The sequence below is a fragment of the Talpa occidentalis genome, unplaced genomic scaffold, assembly GCF_014898055.3.
Source record: "Talpa occidentalis isolate TD23 unplaced genomic scaffold, MPIMG_talOcc4v2.1 talOcc4.10, whole genome shotgun sequence".
NCBI lineage: Eukaryota > Metazoa > Chordata > Mammalia > Eulipotyphla > Talpidae > Talpa > Talpa occidentalis.
Genome location: NW_023600993.1, coordinates 30,779,991 through 30,797,870, shown reverse-complemented (window position 1 = coordinate 30,797,870; position 17,880 = coordinate 30,779,991).

The window sequence follows — 17,880 nt, the reverse complement described above, 5'->3', positions numbered from 1 at the left end:
ATTGCCAAGATAAATCCCACCTGGTCATTTTTATGTGTAGCTGGATTTGTTTTTTGTGTTTATATACATGTGATATATTGCAATGTCATTGGCCTTAATGAATTTGAAAATGGATTCTTTTTGAGAGCCTGTAGGAAAAAACCTAGTTCAACTAACACCTGGATTTGAGCCTCATGAAAACCTAAACAGAGAATCTGGTGAAGTCTGCCTGGACTTCTGACATTCAGAACTGTGAGATAATAAATATGTGTCAATTAAGCCACTAAAGCTTGTCATAATTTTTTATAAAGCAAAGAAAAGTAATACACCAACTTTGTCCAGTTTCACTCTGCCATAGCTGGAAGTTCTACCTCATGGCAGTTAATTTTGAAAAATAAAATCAAGATTTCTAGCTTCACTTGAAAAATGGGAATATCTTGCAAGTTGAAATTTGGGTTTCCCACATGTCAAACCATCTGCTAGAGCTGAGCCGTGACTTTCCCCATCCTCCTTATGAGCCAGGGTCTAGGTCTTCTAGTTTATCACCCTAGGCCTGCATCTCCAATTGCAGGCCTAGCCCGTGGACATCTGGGTCTGTGAAGCACTTGATTAGCACATGCCCAACTTGTAGTAATAAATGCTCAGTAAATGTTTATTGGATGAGTGAACCAAACCACAGAGTAGGCAACATGTGGGGGGATTTTTACATACAAGTGCATAAATGGATATTTGGGATGGTTGATGACATTATACCCTTCAGTGTACTTAGGGTGGAGTTAAGGGCATGACCCAAAGAATCTGTGCACCTGCAAGAGACTTCCAGAAAGACCCATCAACTTCTGTTTACATCTCATGTGTGCATATGGCCAGTCCTAGTTCCAAAAGAGGCTGGGGAATCATGTCAACTTCTCCTACAAGGACATCAGGGTTCTGACAGAAAGGAGAAACAAGGATGGATATTGGTGTAGTAATCAACAGTCTCAACACCCAGACCCCAGAAAAGAACATGACCAGCCTTCTTGTGGCCCTTCCCTTCAGTATTCCCTAAAGGGTAACCACTGCTGTCTTATACTATTGTCTCTTCTTCAGCTTCAATAAGTGGTCTCATACAGAGTTTCTTCTTTTTTTTTTGTCTGAGCTTTTACTTGAAGCATGAATATTAAAAAATAAAACAACACAATCAGAGCAGGTCAATTTTACATGACTTATTAATTAGCCTTGAGGAAACCATGACTATCTGTAATGGAATTATCCACCTCTGTTCCTTAAGTTAGTTATCAGTAAGTACCCATTTGCCCTTCAACCATGAACAGTTAAGAGAAATGACAAGTAGATATAAACAACTAATGGGGGCCTCCCCGGTGGCGCAGCGGTTGAGCGCTGGGTTGCGAGGCTGCCCCGAAGCCTCTGCGGCGCCGGTTCGATCCCCAGCTGCTCCCCAGCCACCGGCGGAGGGTCCCGCCTGGTGCACAGACCTCTCCTGCCGCCCGCTGCTCCCCTCGGCAGTGTACTTCGGTCCTTCTGCCTGCTCTGCTCCCCGCTCTGGCTCTGGTGAATTCTCTTACCCTCCCGCGCTTCTGACTGTGCCCAGTGCTTGTATAAATAAATAAATAAATCTTTAAAAAAAATTAAAAAATAAACAACTAATGGTCTTTCCCAGGGGAGGTACTCAAAATATTTTCAAATCAGATCCACATGATCACTATATGTGTGGAAGCCCCTAGTTTTGTATGGAGGGAGGGTCTTTGGGCCCCTGGGATGCCAGGCCTCAACCCTCAGTTGCTGGATTATAAGGACTTGGGCAGGGAGGGCCATTCCTCAGAGAGGAGCTGGGACTCTGAGGCTCCAGGCAATGGCTATGTTTCCGAGCAGAATAAGCTCAATATTTTAAAGTCAGTCCTGAGTGCTGACTCTGTAATGCTGCCCTTCACCAAACAGCACCAAGAAGCTTGTGGTCTCTGGTGAAACTGTGGCCAGGACATATTCTGGTATCACTACAGAGTGAATGATGAGGTGATTCTGGTCTGTCCCCTTACAGACAAGAGGAGACAGGACAGGGGCAGCTCAGATCCTGCAGCTGGAGTTGGTACCTGATAACCAAGCTGAGCTGTGCTGAGCCACAGGGCATGGATGTCAAAACAGCTGACATTTATTTCCTTTGGGCAGTCTTGCAAATGAAAGCTTTACTCATTTCTAGCTCATCATTCTCTTTAACTGTCCCACCCTGCTTCAAAATCAGAAAGAGTTAGACATTATATAAAAATAGAAAATAAGAGCAAGATAAGGAAAGTTGATTTAGGACTCAAGACAACTCTCCCAGAAATGGTAACCCTATATTAACCCTCTATTGACTCCTAGCCCTACTCCCTTGCCTGTTGGGACTAGAGAGACCAGCAAAATTGCTCATTTTCCCAACCTTCCTTGCAAGTAGGGGTGGCCATATGATCCAGTCTGGCCAATAATATCTAGGAGTAATTCAGCTGGGGTGAGGATGATTTGGGGAAAGTGTTTGATTTTCTGATACAAAGGGACAGCTGCAGCTGGCATTGACCTTCCCCTCTCTTTCTGCCCTGATTATGGGCAGGATGCCTGGAACAGGAGCTGCCATCTTGCAACCATGAAGGAGAGGCCAAGAGAATCACATCAATGCTGGCTCTGGATCTCATGAGCTGCTGAACAAATGCTAACAGCTGCCTACTCCAGACTTTCTGTTCTGTCAAAAATCGGAATACTCTGTTCATAATGCTCACTTATAGTTGAAAGCATTCCTAACTAGTACAATTCAGTAAAGGATTACTTGTCATGAATAGGCAAGGGGGTGGGGGAGGCTTTTCCAAGTCTAGTTAATGCAGCAGATAGAAGCTGTGAATGCTTTCCTCAAAAACAAGAGAGCAGAGAGTACCACTGGGGTCAAGTCAAGACGATACAGAAGCTGACTATGATTCATAAAGAAGTTTATTGTATTTATTTTTTTCACCACTCTTTTACATGGCTGGACTTGTATTAAAAGTTAAAAACATTATTTTAATTTGATTTTCCAGCATTCTAGATGCCAATAGCAACATAAATGAGAAAGCAAAAAAGAAAAATCCTTGTCAGGGCCTTCCCTGGTGGCGCAGGCGGTTGAGTGCCGCTCTGTGAAGCTGTCCACCGCCTCTGCAGCACCGGTTCGATCCCGGCGGCCGGCGATGGTCCCACATGTCACGGCAGACCTCTCCTGTCGTGCCCGCTGTTCCCCTCAGCAGTGTATTTCATCAGTCTGCCTGTTCTGTTCCCTGCTCAGTCTCTGGAGAATCCTCTCACCCTCCCGTGCATCTGGCCTGTACCCCAATTCCTGTATAAATAAATAATCTTTTAAAAAAAAACCTGAAAAAAAAAGAAAAATCCTTGTCAAAGTCTGAATTTTATTTCTTTTCTTCATAGAGTAACTTTTATCAAACCTAAAACTAATATTACAATCACAAAACTAGTCAGGTGCCTGTGCTTTAATGCAGAGACTATTAGGGGCACTCTAGAGATACTAGTCCTGCCCAGCACACCTTCCAAGGTCTTGTCCATCTGTGTGATTTTTGGTGCTTCCCTTTGTTCTTGCATGTCCCCAAGAGCACTTCGCTCTTTCTCTTGACTTCTGATAACTTGTCCCACCTCTTCCACCAGACTGAACTGCTTCTTCCACTACTACACACCCACCAAGGACCAAGAATCAATTCTGGTTATTCTCTATATTACCCACAGGGTGGCTGGTATTAACACATAGAAGTACTACATAAATACTTGGGGAATATATGAAGAAAATCCACTGTTTTACACCTGTAGAGTCTGAAATGCCCAAGGTCAAAGTTTCTGTGCTAGAACTTCAATTCTTCAGAGTCTGAACCATTCCTGAGAACAGAAACCTCTGGTTCCTAAAGCAGTGCTATATCAAAATCTCCTTTTTGATTCATAAGAATCTTCCTTTTTATGTGAGGATCTTTCCTCTCGCCAAACATGCCCTTTCCAATGCTTCCCAAGCCCCCGTTTTCAAAACAAATTCATCATATTCTCTGCCATGACATGTCTTTCTAGAAGCCATTACTTAAATAGTTTTTAGGCAAAAGATTATTTAAAAATTATACAGCACAGACAATGAGGTGTCTTCTTTAATAACAGCAGAAATACATGAAATCCTCAACAGTCATGTTTTCAGAACTATTAACTTGTCATTTTTTTGAGTTTGGGCCCCAAAGTCACCATAATGTGCATGGGAATCTACTCCAAACTGAAAATAGCATCGGTTTTCTTCATGCCTTGCTGACCAATTTGAGCCAGTCTTTAGCCAGAAGTCATTTCAGTTAGTCCTCCCAACCCACCTTCCAGAAAGACCCTTTTTTCTGACTGGGGGTGGCCACCTCACCCCCAATCACAAACCAAGTGAGGCAAAGTCAACCTGGACATTTGTCTCCCATCCTCATTCCTTGTTGCTTCCTTCTATATCCTTCAGGTTTTAGTGTCAGTGTTCCAGTCTCTGAAATTCCAGACACACACCCTAAACCTGAGTTGAGTGGCCTTCGTTGTGCTCCCATAATATAGCACCTGTTATCTGATATGATTCTTCCAAAATTCTCTCTTATCTTCACTCCTCCAACATAGAGACTGCAAGTCTCACCCTGGTATCCCCAGTGCCAAGTACATGGTAGCTACTAGTAAACACTTGTTTTTGTGACTATCAAGGAGTTGAATGAATGGCTTTCAAGATTCAAATGTGCAATAATTGAAACTCTAAAGTTAGACCATCTTACTTGTTACAGAGTTATAGAAATACTTTTGGTCCTCAAGGTTAAACTTAAATAAATTGTGTTGGAAAGGGAGGAGCCACTTAGTCTTCAGAAAGTGATTGAAAAATTGGATGGGAGAAATGGGCAGTTATACCGGTACCCATCATCACTTCCTCTCATTCTTCTCTTTCTCTCAGGCCAGCACCTCTGAAAGAATATCCTGAGGTTTTACTTGGCCCCTTCATCTAGTTTTGCCCTTGGGAATAGAGAGTTGGAATTGTGGATAGTGGTGAAAGGAACAAAGACCACTGGCAAGAGCTGAGCCCTCCTTTCTGAGTGCGGCACACTCCTTTACACTGCCTGGGGACTTGGCTCACCTGAAAGATGACTAAATTTTGATCCCCAATCACTATTGGGGCCCCTCCCAACTGGGGCCTTGTGACAAGACATGATGCAAATTAGTAGATCTCAATCTGTAATGAGGAGGATGGGTGTGGATTTTCATGATAATCCCTACTCTTCCTAAATGGTAAACTCCCATTTATTCAAGGTAATGGAGTATTTATGTGAGCTTAGAGTCAAGAGAAGGGCCAGAAAATATCCAAGTACAAACTGTGGAAAGAGGATTTTTTTTTTTCAACAAACGCTTATTGAGATAACATGGCTTATAATATTACGTAAATTTCAGGTATACAGTATTACAATTTGACATCTGTATATCCCATCTGTGATCTTTTACATGGCCTTTTATGTGATCAACTATAACAAACACTACACTAAATGAAATCAACCAAAAGGCTTCATTCAGATTTCAGTTAATAGTCACGATCATTAACTGGGGGCGTTGAGAGGTGGGGAATTACTAGATTCTATAAATTGAGGTTTAATAAGCAGGAACTGTACTGTCACCAAATGTCTATAAGTTCAGGCCTGCAGAGTTGAATCATATTAAACATGGTATCTTTCAGCAGATTCACCCATTGTTAGTTCTGGTCAGATATGATCAGTTTTATATTATTGTCATTGTATACTCAATGTCCAAAATAACCTGCCCCAGATGAGAAGTCATTTAGAAAAGGAGGAAAGATAGGAACTCTTGGGCCAAAGGCCATGCTCAAGGTTCAGAGTCAGTTACACCATCATCCTAAGCATTGGGAACATGAAAATTCTAAACCACATGTTATCTTCAAGGAGGTCACTGTTCATTTGTTGCCAAGGTGTTATCAATACACAGTGCAGTCATGCAAGAGTTCAGAGACAGGAAAACAAGAACATGTCCACAAGCAGATGTACATATTGCTTTTAAGTGATACCAAGCTTTTATCTTGGCAATGCAACCAGACCCACCAGTCTTTCAGTTCCATGAGGGCAGGAACCCTCATGGAACTGAGGGTTTTTGCTCACCACTGTAGCTCCAGCATTCTGCAGTGATGCAAGGCACAGCCTAAGAGCTAAGTAAATATTTGTCAGATGAATGAACCAATAAGCATACTGTCATGTATACTTGGGAAAAGAAAAACTGAGAAGCAGAGAAGCGAACTGATTTATTTGAGTTGATCATCACCAACTCAGCAGTTTCCCATTTGACTCATTACAGCTGGTAGCTCGTAAAACATAATCAAATTCTTGTTCCTTTAGTATTCTCTGGAAGACAGGAAAATATAGGAACATGACATATATATGTAGGCCCAAAGGTAAGATTTGACGCATGTCTAAAAAGTGGTGCCTACTATTTACAAAATTTTGGATAAAAAGAAAATTTCTTAGAAGGAATAGACATTGGATTTTAATGTTTTCAATGGCGAAATGACAAGTCTCCATGCCTCTGTGATACTATAGATACTGTGTAGCCATAGTGTATGTCAGCTAATTTTCTTCTATTAGTAAAGGACATAACGGGGAATTTACATAAGTCAGAGAATATTTTAAAATTCCAAACAGAAAACAGCTAATGAATTTGGTTTGGGGCATCTTGTCACCAGAAAAATGATAGACCTTTCCTAAACACCTTTGGCTGTTTGCTCATCAAGAAAATTCACACATTTACTTTCTGTAAAAAGTGTCAAATGAAAAAAAAAACAACAAACCAGGCTGAGTGCAGTTGTACTCCTATTCTCCTATTGGGCTGGGGACTGGGCCTGTTCTTTCAACTCAATATATGTTGGGAAAACCTTAGAGAACCATGAGAGAGCTCCACTCAGAGAAGGTGCATGAGGCCAGTATCTTTTTGTTCAATGTCAGGGAGATTTTACAGGGTGCAGACTGAAATGCTGAGTCCCAGTTACATTCTCACCCATGGGACCAAAAAAAAAAAAAAAAGCCTGTGTTTCTTTTGTTTTTAGTAGTGCTTTTCATGATTTCCCCAAAATTTGTCTCTGCTGCAGTGACTCCCACGAGGCCTTCCTCAAGCCTCTAGAAGCTCCTGATCTGTACTTTTATCCAATTGTAGGATTGTCTGCATTGCAAATCCTGCTGGCTTTTCTCTGCTGGTAATTTTTTGATGCTTCCTGAAGTCAGTCAGTTATGAGTATGTGGGTCTGAAAGAGCCTTTAAAGAAGCCTTAGTCCAGCCTCATGCATTTAGATCCTGTTGGTTCCTTCTTGTCCCGAACTTTGCACAGCAAACAAGGAACTTTGCACAGCAAACAGGGTCTAAGTAGACCCTGATGATGCATCTAGGATGGGCCACTTCATCGCTCCCAGGCTTGGTCAAAGCCTTGGTCCAGCATTGGGACTGAAATCCCAATGGGAGAAAAAACAACACTGTCTTCAAAAGGTCATCGAAGTGAAGATTAAATAAGTGAACTCACGAAGAGAGCACGGAAGGATCAGTAAATGTCAGCTGTACCAGAAGTAGGAGGAGAGTTCCTAGTACCTTTGGAGCAGGAGTTCTGATGCCAAAACACCAGACTTGGTATGAAAGCAAGGCCCAAACAAAGAGATTAAATGGAAGGTACAAAGGCTCTCAGGGCTGTAGCTATTTTGGTAATAGCCGTTAATATTTAAAATGCTCATCTCTCCATAAACAGCAATTCTACTTTGCAACCTTTTGTGTTTCTACCCTAAAGAAACCCAATCACCCTTACACAGGCGGTGTGTTCAAGCATGTTCACCATATCATTACACTGTAGCATTACAGAAAAATGATCTAGTAGTCCACTCATGGCTTTTAATTGTAGACAGTGGCATACTCTCCAGCAAAAGGATGGGGTGGCCCTCTGTTTTTTGACATAGAAAATTCCTCAAAACACATTATTGGGTGGGAAGAAGAAAATTGCAGAAAGGCACAAGAAGCACCATTTATGTGAAAACCCAAACACAAAATAACCCTATATGATTTCTCTAGGAAGATGTGTATTTACAAATAAAATGAAGATGTTCTAGAAACAGGGTGTGGGAACCAGATGAGACATCAGTTGATTATTCACACTGTACTTCACATCAAAAGTAAAAGTCGTCACATATAAAAACTAATTACAGCTATTTATGTATATACCTAATGTCTCTAGGCATGTATAACAATTATGATGAATGTAACAGAGTATACTGTTGAAATAATCTATTATAAATTTATTAAAGTAATTTATATTTTTATTTATTTAATGTATAATTTATATAGGAAATAAAAGAGTCCCTTTAGGGTGTCAAGCGTGGTCTCATTCCCCAGTGTACCAAATCCTATATGTTTAGGATGTGAGCCAGCCAAAGACTTACATTTTTAGCAAGGCAATTCTGCTGTTCTTGATGGTCCAAGGCCCACGTTTTGAGGACATTTCATTTAAAAAGTCTCTTATTCCACTGTAACTCACATATGAGTCACTCAGGAAGTTGTGAAATTGCAGGTATGGAGGAGGGGTTGGCATTCTGGTCTCTCACAAGCTGATGTGGCCAGTTCTCTGGTGTGATCGTGAGGCCTGACTGAAGAGTCAGGCTTTGAAATGGGTAGAAAGTCAGTGGGTACAGGAAGGCCCTGAAAAGATGAGGACAGATGTGTGGAGGCAGAAGTGGGGAACGAGGCCAAGGAACAGCAAGGGGGACCGGTCTGGACAAAGGGGCAGCAAGAGAGTGTGGCTGAGGACCTGGCCCTTGGTCAACTGCAGCTGCTGCTGGTTTTAGGGTGTATCTCAACATCTCAATCATGAAGAGAGGAGAGGACAAACATGGGGTGAGAGCCAGAGTGGCAAGATCATGGCCCCAGGCACATGTCTGAGGGGCAGCTGGGCTGGCTTGGAATTGAGATCAGGGCTGCCCAGCAATCCAGGCCCCCACAAACAGGGAGGAGGTTGCTCTAATTATTTTCCTGGCATGGCAGTGGGATTCTGTATTACAGGAGGCCTGGAGCTGCTTATATTATTGAATGGACACAGGGGATACTCTTCAGAGACACAAAGCGACTGTAATTTTTCTTTGTGTGATAAAACACTTTTTCCAACTTGGTAGAAGAAAGCTTTACTTTAACAGGACTCGAGCCAACCAGCTCATACAACCTTCGAGAGGGCTTCAGGACAGTGTAGGTGATTAAGGTCAAGATGAGAATACAGGCTGGGGTAAGGCAGGGACAGAGCATTGCAAAACCCCACCATTCCTTGTCACACTTGACCTTTAGGGAGGCTATTCAACTCCGAATAGTTAACTTAATTCTCTGCTCTAATTTTCAGGAGGAGATGGAGCCACCCACTTTTTTCCCAGGCTCATAGCTAGATTGATTTCAGAGCAGCAGGCTCCCATTTGTGCCCGATTTGCATTTCCAGCTCCAGAGGCCTCCCAAAAGTTTCCCCTGATCCCCCCCCCCCACCACCCAGAGCAGGCAGTGAGCTCAGGCCCAGGGGCCTGCGCTGCGCACTGTGGAAAGGACGCAAGACCTTTCCAGTCCCATCTTACCAAATGCCCCCACCAACACAATGGAGGGAGATTTTGAAGGGGCCAGGAGAAACTTCTACCTGATCTATAATGACCATTTCACATTTTGAGCTTTTGTCACTTGGAGATTACCAAACAATCTGTTTAAATTGCATCTGAAGGAAATACAGGCAGGCACCTGCATTAAAACTTGACATGCCAACTTTGATTGCAGCTTAGTAGAATTAACAATGTACGTGAATGCTTACATGCAAAATTAAGGATCCAGTTCTGCTGCAGTAATGAGATTATGGGTTATTATAAGTACATCTTTTACAATTTGGTCTTAATGGTGCCACTGTCTTTTCAATTAAAAAAAAACTTATACACACATGAATATTTTTATAAATCAAGTAATCTAATTTTTTTAAAAAACTTTTTTTAAATTAGAAAAGCAATACATGCTATTATGGAAATAAAGATGGTATGATACAAACAATAAAATTACCACCCATTTCTCCACTTAGAAATGAGTATTTTTTAGCACTTGAAAGAAGAAACTGGTTTTCTTAAATAAGCTTTTTATTTTGGAATAATTTTTTTAAAGATTTATTTATTTATTTATACAAGCACAGGGTACAGTCAGAAGCGCGGGAGGGTGAGAGAATTCACCAGAGCCAGAGCGGGGAGCAGAGCAGGCAGAAGGACCAAAGCACACTGCTGAGGGGAGCAGCAGGCGGCAGGAGAGGTCTGCGCGCCATGTGGGACCCTCCTCCGGTGGCCAGGGAGCAGCCAGGGATCGAACCGGCGCCGCAGAGGCCGCGGGCAGCTTCGCAACCCAGCACTCAACCGCTGCGCCACCGGGGAGGCCCTATTTTGGAATAATTTTAAACCTACATACAAATTGTGAGGATAATGCAGAGTTCCATACCCCTTCTCCTGGCTTCTACAGTGTTAACATTTTATATAACTGTAGAGAACATTTATCAAAGCTAAAATATTAACATTAGTACAACACTATTAGCTAAATGACAAAGTCTACTTGGATTTCCCAAGTTTTTCCTTCTTCTGGTCCAGGATCCCATCCAGGTTATGCCATTGGAGAGGCCCGATACTCAGTTTCAATAAGTCATTATTCTACCCAGGGGTAACATATAAAAAACTAAAAATAAAGTATTGCATTTATATGATTTGATATTTTTTGAGCCGCAGAATGAAGCACTGGATATCTGCAAACTTTAGAGGTATGGTATATAGCAGGTGTCTTAGTCCATTTGGGCTGCTAGAAAATACCACAGCCTGGGGGTCTTCTAAACAGCAGGGAAGTATTGCACACAGTTCTGGAGGCTGGAATGGGAGGTGCTCTGCTCTCCTGGCAAGGACAGACTTCATGGCTTTGTCAGTTACATCTGCCTCCAGGGCCAGGTAGCCCCTCTTCACTGCCTGAGGGCTTTCTGCTATGGCTTCAACCTCAGTTTTGTGCATTGTGACAGCTCAGGCATGTCATCCCCTAAGTCTCATCATAGGACACACCCATGAACCTAGAGCTTATTTTTGAGAGTACTGCTAAGAGCCACACGGTAACTACCAAGGGATAGCCAACTCACTCAGGAGATTTTTGAAAAGCCATCAGGGACTCACACATTTGACAAGAGAATGGAGAACCAATTCTGGGACTCTAGAGGGTGAGACATCAGAAACGGTGTGGCCCACGTGTGGATGCCTTGGTGACAGAGTGCATCCTCCATCTGCCCCGACATAATACTCTCGTGAGTCTCTGGAAAGATTGGCTCCAGCAGCGACAGGCCTGCTCTTATGCCTTCCCCTAACTCCCAAGACCACACACAAAGAGAACTTCCAAGTGAGTAGGATACGACAGCACAGAAAGTCGGATTTCAGACAGCTCAAACTATGATATATGCCTGCTACGATACTGTGTTTATTTCTTCACCCGTCTTCTAAAGACTACTTCCTATGAGCCAAACCTGGTGGGAGGGAATCGGAAAGAACCTTCTCCCTGGGAGTCTGCATTTACTCACAGATGGGAAGCACACCCATAGTCTAAGTGTTGGAAGGGCCTCACAGCAAGTCTGTGCTGGATGCTGAAAAGCAGGGCTAGTTAATTCTGTGTGGGGAGAGCAGGAGGTGGCTGATAAAGCTTGATAGTAGAGGTAACACTGGAGCTGTGTCTTGAAGGAGGGTTGTTTGGCTGGCAGGCTGCTTGTAGACATGTTTGGGCAAAGGATGAGAACATTCCAGTCAGAGAGAACAACAGATGCCAATGCACGGAGGTGTGAAGTGGGCACAAGGTAGAGGGAGTTGTAAGTCATTTGCTATGGCTGGAATTCCCAGTTTGAATGAATCCTGGCAAAAGAAAATCTACAGTTGCTCAGATAACATGGGACATGCCTGGGACTTTGAATTTCATTCTCTAGACCTGCACTAACACAGTAGCCACCAGCCAGTATGTGACTTTCAGCTTTAATTAATCAAAATAAAATAAAACTAAATTCAGTTCCTCAGCCACAGTACCCATACTTCAAGTGCTCAGGAGTCACTTTAAGTGCTCAATAGTAAATAGTCAAGTGTTCATTAGTGACGTGGCCAGGGATTACCATGTTGGACAGCACAGATAGAGAATATTTCTGTTGTCACAGAAAGTTCTACTGGGCCTGCTTCTCTAGGTTGCAGGAATCATGGGAAGATTTGAAGCAAGCAGATGACATGGTCGCATTTCATAAAGCCCTCACTGTGGCCAAGGAACATAGATCAGAAAGGGGCATATCAGATGGCTGAGATTGGCTAGAAGACCATCACCACCACAAGTCACACCAGAAGAAGTGGCCCTGTTTGCGGAACTTCTAATTTAGAGCTGAGTGAAGAATTAGTTAGGGTCACCAACATACCCCCTCAGTCCTGATGTCCTCCGACCCCAGTTGGGGAGACAGGCATCCCTAAAGGATCATAAACTAGTATATCTGGGCAGATGACCCCATGGGGATGGATTTCATTTCATCTTCAGTAGGTCCTAAGGCTTGCATGATAAACTTAGGGTATATCCACAAGACACAAGGACACCTCAACCTAGGAGTCATACCAACTGGATGGAGAAGACTTCAATGTTGCCACCTTAAAGGTCAGGTCAGATGTTCAAGTGAATCCACAGTTGCCCATTGTCCTTAATATCGAAGCAGCCAGAAGTTGGGAAATTAAGAAGGCAGTAATAACCCCAAAACCTGACAGATACCCTGTGAGCTCTGTTAAGTTTCCCCAGCTGTTTGCAGTTGCAGACCTGGGATATGGGTCTGTTGACACACCCAGGCTCTGAATGTTGTTAATGACAGTGTGCCCAATGTGCTATTGACTCAGATGGAACACTCAAGAAAGATTCTGCTTGGGGCGGCTATGTTCTGAGGGTGTGGATGTGCCACATGAACTTCTCTGGAGTGTGTGAAAATCACCCTCTTGTTCCTGGCTGAATCAGAAGCAGATCTGGAAGTCAGAGGACCTGGTCCAAGGCCAATGTCGCCAGTCAACCGAAAGCAGACTTGTTTCTAATGCTTCTCCCACAGACCCACAAGTGCAAGTCAGGCCCACTCCTAAACCTTTAGAAGTATTAATTCATTTAATCCTCACAATAACTCATGAAGCTGATGTTATTATTGCCTGTACTTAAAAGATGAGGAAACTTAGTCTTGGCGGTTAAGCCACTTGCCCAGGTTTACAAAACCACCCATGTCCAGCCCAGCCTCCTGACTCTGATGACTGCTTGCCATGCACTGCCAAGAAGCATGTGAAGAGTTTGGGCCCTACACTGCCAGCTGGGTGCTGGGTGCTTCCGCTGTTAGTGCACAGTGATCATGTCCCCATGGTGGGGACAAGCGCTCCTTTAGGGAGGGGCTAGTACAAACACCCCAAGCACATACCAAGTCCACACTCTTGATTACTACCACAAATAACTTCTGCCCTCATCACCAGATGCAGCCACAATGAGACCCCTTTACTGGTGCCGCCCACTTCCTTCACAGCAGGTGATGGGCCTCCACACACACCCTGTGGAGAGACGCCAGTTTGAGAGGCAGTCATTATGCACGGCATGCTGGCACAGAGGTGGCAGTGCTCACCTGCAGGCTTTCCTGGTGCTGGGCCACGCACCCACCTGTGTGCCCGCCCACACACTCCCACCCACTGAGCTACCATTCTTCGTTTCCTCACTTCCAGCCTCAGCGGGTCAGCACGGGCGTGCCTGAGGACAGCTTCAATTATTGAACATACTGCCCAAGGCCAATGACTGTAAATCAAGATCATCTGAGAGACATCACCAACCAAATTCTAACCCTGGGGTCAAGGTAGTGATTGGAGAGCTCAGTATCTCTAGAGCTCCCTGGTATTGTTCATATGGGTGATCCCAGCAACTTGTATAGGAATTTATCAATACATGTAATGGAAAAATCCAGGGGTGTCTTTTTTAGCTTCTGGTCTAGCTTGAACCAGGAGCTAAAAGGGTGTCAGTAGAATTTGAATTCTTCCAGCTCCATCACCCACTTGCAGTTTCATCCTTGAACCCCATGTATGACTCAATCCATATTGAAAACTAGGTGGTGGCAGAATGGCTAACTTCAGTTTTGCTCAGTGGAAAAGAAGACTAAAAACTCTTCCAATAACTTCCACCAAAAAATTCCTTAGGGCCTCCCTGGTGGCGCAGGCGGTTGAGCGCCGCATTGTGAAGCTGTCCGCAGCCTCTGCAGCACGGGTTCGATCCCGGCCGTCCAGGGAGAAACCCACATGGCACAGCAGACCTCTCGTCTTGCCCGCTGCTCCCCTCAGCAGTGTATTTTGTCAGTCTGCCTGTTCTGTTCCACGCTCTATCTCTGGTGAATCATCTCACCCTCCCGCACATCTGGCCTGTACCCTGATTCTTGTATAAATAAATAAATCTTAAAAAAAAATTTAAAAAAATTCCTAAGATTCACTCTAGATTGGTGTATGTGCCTGTCCTTGAATCAATCTTGGATCAATTGTTGTTGCCAGGGCTAAGGTTAATTCCTGAGAAATGAAGACTGGACAGATCCCCAAACAAAAATCAGGGATCTTACTACACAAAAGTTGAGATGCTGAATGGTTAGACCGCAGATGTCTAGTACAGATAGATGAGGAAATTATCCTTGATGAGATCTAGGGAAATAGAGTGATGTCTGTGGTCCACACAGCAAGAAAACAGCAGAGCAGAGTTCTCAAAGTCATTCTTTCCATCTTTAGATCCACTGTGTATGTGTGGAAGCCCAGAAGCATGTGTGTGCATGCAGAGAATGTCCTTGGGGTTCTGTTTTACTTTATGGCAAAGCCTGTTGTTGCCTATCCGTTCACAGTACCCATTTCCTCACCTCTAAGCCTCTACTAGATTACAGCAACAGTCTTCTGACCCTCACCTTGCCTCAAGCTCTACAATCCATTCTACCTACAGTACACAGAAATTTTTCCCCTCCTGTACTTCTTCGACACAGGAGTGAGCCTTCTGGTTTCTGCAAGCCTTTCTCTGCCACCTCCTGCTCATGATCTCATCCAGTCCAAGGAGAAGTCAACTTCCCCCATCCCAAAGCATCATTACCTGAAGTTGCATCATCAACTGAATCACTCCTTTAAGAATGAGAAACCATGTAAAATAGGATACATGGTCCTTACCATTTTCAAACTGTTCCAAGCAATGGCCAATGGGAGCGTCCTTTAACCAGAGCATTCTTCAACTGCACACTCTCCTAGGCAGGGCCGGCTTGTACTGATGCTTCACATCACAGCTTAGGCCTCACCTTCCCCAGGAAGTCTTCCCAACCCTCTTAGGGGCACCTCTGTTTTCTTGCTGGCAATCTGCCATGGCATGTGGTCTTGTTAGGACCTTAACTCCTGTGGATTTCCACCTTCCACAAATGTGAGAAGCTGATTCCCTACTGTTACCATCCCCATACAGACAGGACAGATGTGTGGCTGATGCTTGTCCGCTGTCATGTTTTCTTCAAACACACCAGATGGAAGAAATGGCAAAAGGGCTTTTATCCTATTGGCACTGACCATATTCTCTGCCATTAAACTGTTCCTACAGTTCCATCTTATTAGCCTTTATACCCCCAGTGGCTTTCTTTCCTGTAGTTCTTCAACACAGGTTTCCAACCAGTTTCTACAATCTTCTTTGTAATTCTGTGTCTCATAATTCTTTTAATAACTTTAGTTTTGTTGCTGTTAGACAAAATCTATTTCTGGGGGCCTCCCCGGTGGCGCAGCGGTTGAGGGCTGGGTTGCGAAGCTGCCCGCGGCCTCTGCGGCACTGGTTCGATCCCCGGCTGCTCCCCGGCCACCAGAGGAGGGTCCCACATGGCGTGCAGACCTCCCCTGCCGCCCGCTGCTCCCCTCAGCACTGTACTTCGGTCCTTCTGCTTGCTCTGCTCCCCGCTCTGGCTCTGGTGAATTCTCTCACCCTCCCATGTTTCTGACTGTACCCAGTGCATGTATAAACAAAACAAACTAACAAATAAAATAAATAAATAAACATGCCTCTATAAAAAAAAAAAAGCATCAAAAAAAATGTTTTAAAAAAAAATATTTCTGTTGCTTGCAACCAAAGGCCCTGGACTAATACAGAGAATTTCTTCATCCTTCACTGATACATAATTTCTTTCCATTGCCCTCCACTGTGTCCCCAACACCCCTCACAGTGCCTGGCACAGAGGAGGCACCAAATACTGTTTCATGAGTGTCTGATGAACTGACCCCTGTGCCGCTTTGCTTTCTCCAGAGCTCCTGAGGACAGCTCAGCTACATGACAGAGGCTAGACCCCCACCTCCCCCTGCTCACTGCATGGGGAGGGTCTGGCCTTCCTCCCGAATAAACTTCACCCTCATTCCGAAGTAATCTGCCTTCCTTGAGAATCAGTCCTTGTAGGGCCAGCACCTTTCAGAACTTCCGCTCAGCTGACCATCCAATTCCCAAATTCTTCTTCCTCATGATTTAAGTTAAAAGCACACTGGATATTACTGATGATGGGTGGTTTTGCAATAATCTTAATGTCTTGTAGTAAGAACCTCATTTCCCCTCTCACTTTATTCGTATTTGCTGAATGTCAGTAAACAGCCAAATTGCAGCTGAAAATGATATGACCTTTTTATCTTCTTACAGATAGGGATCTAAATTCACATGAGGTATAGGTTTCATTCTAGGTAGGCCTGACCAAACATTTGAATTTCCTGAATATATGACCATGACATGCAGGAACATCACTTGATTGGAAGTGAAGTGAATGTTTATTTTTTGTTTTTAATTTTAGTGTGTAATCATAGTACTGCAAGTACATGGTGAGGAATTAGAGAGAACAACAAAGTTTCTGATGAAAAACAAGTCTCCTACCCCAGTCGCACCTCCTCAAAGTAATCTCTTTTATCAGCACCTGCATAGTTTTCTCTGATGATTTTTATGACTCTGTAATAAACTTTTCCATGCATAGTGCTTTTCCTGTCTTCTATCAGTTTGCCCAGAAGCAGGGCTTGAAGAGGGATTTGAGTGATGTAAGTTCTTGTGGGCAGGTCTGAGGAGAACAGGAACCAGGGAAGCAAAGGGAGCAGAGGAAGGAGCTCAAGGACCCCAGAGATGGGGTTTCAGTTGAAGTCAGCTTTAGACTAATTCCATGGGGAGAACAGGAATCATGCATGGAGTGGATTCCCCTTGAGGCAAAGAAATTTCAGTCAGTCACCACCTCAGAGTTGCCCTAGTGGTGGAGGAAAATGCATAACCTCCCCAGCAAGCCTGCTCCAGAGAAGAGGCCTGCTGCTGGCTATTTGTGTCAGCGTCCCAGCAGGGGTGAAGCAATGCTCTGCACTGGAAAGTGGTGGTGGGGAGGGAGGGAGGCATCCGCAATCTCCACTCCATCTTCTTTGGGTGATTTCTTCAGAATATATTCCAGGAAGTGGGGTCACGAACTACAATGGTAGAATAAGCATAGAACTCTTAAAACCTGGTTCACATGTAGGAAATTGAGGTATTAGTGCAGGCATTAATATTTTATCATGAAGCAATGTAGCAAACATGACAGCCAGCCGTGGTGGGCTCCTCAGCTGACGAAAGGTAGGATGAGAGAGCTGTTCCCCAGGCCTGCCAAGCCCTGGGCTTCTTACAGAGCACTGCAGAGAGGGCAGGGAATAGGAGGCCATCAGCTGGGGAGAAGCTGGTGGTGAGGTAAAGATGGGGGTGCCTGTCTGTGCTGGGTTATACAACATTGAAGGGGGCATGCAAAAACCTGTAAGTGAATATCTTCATGCTTCTA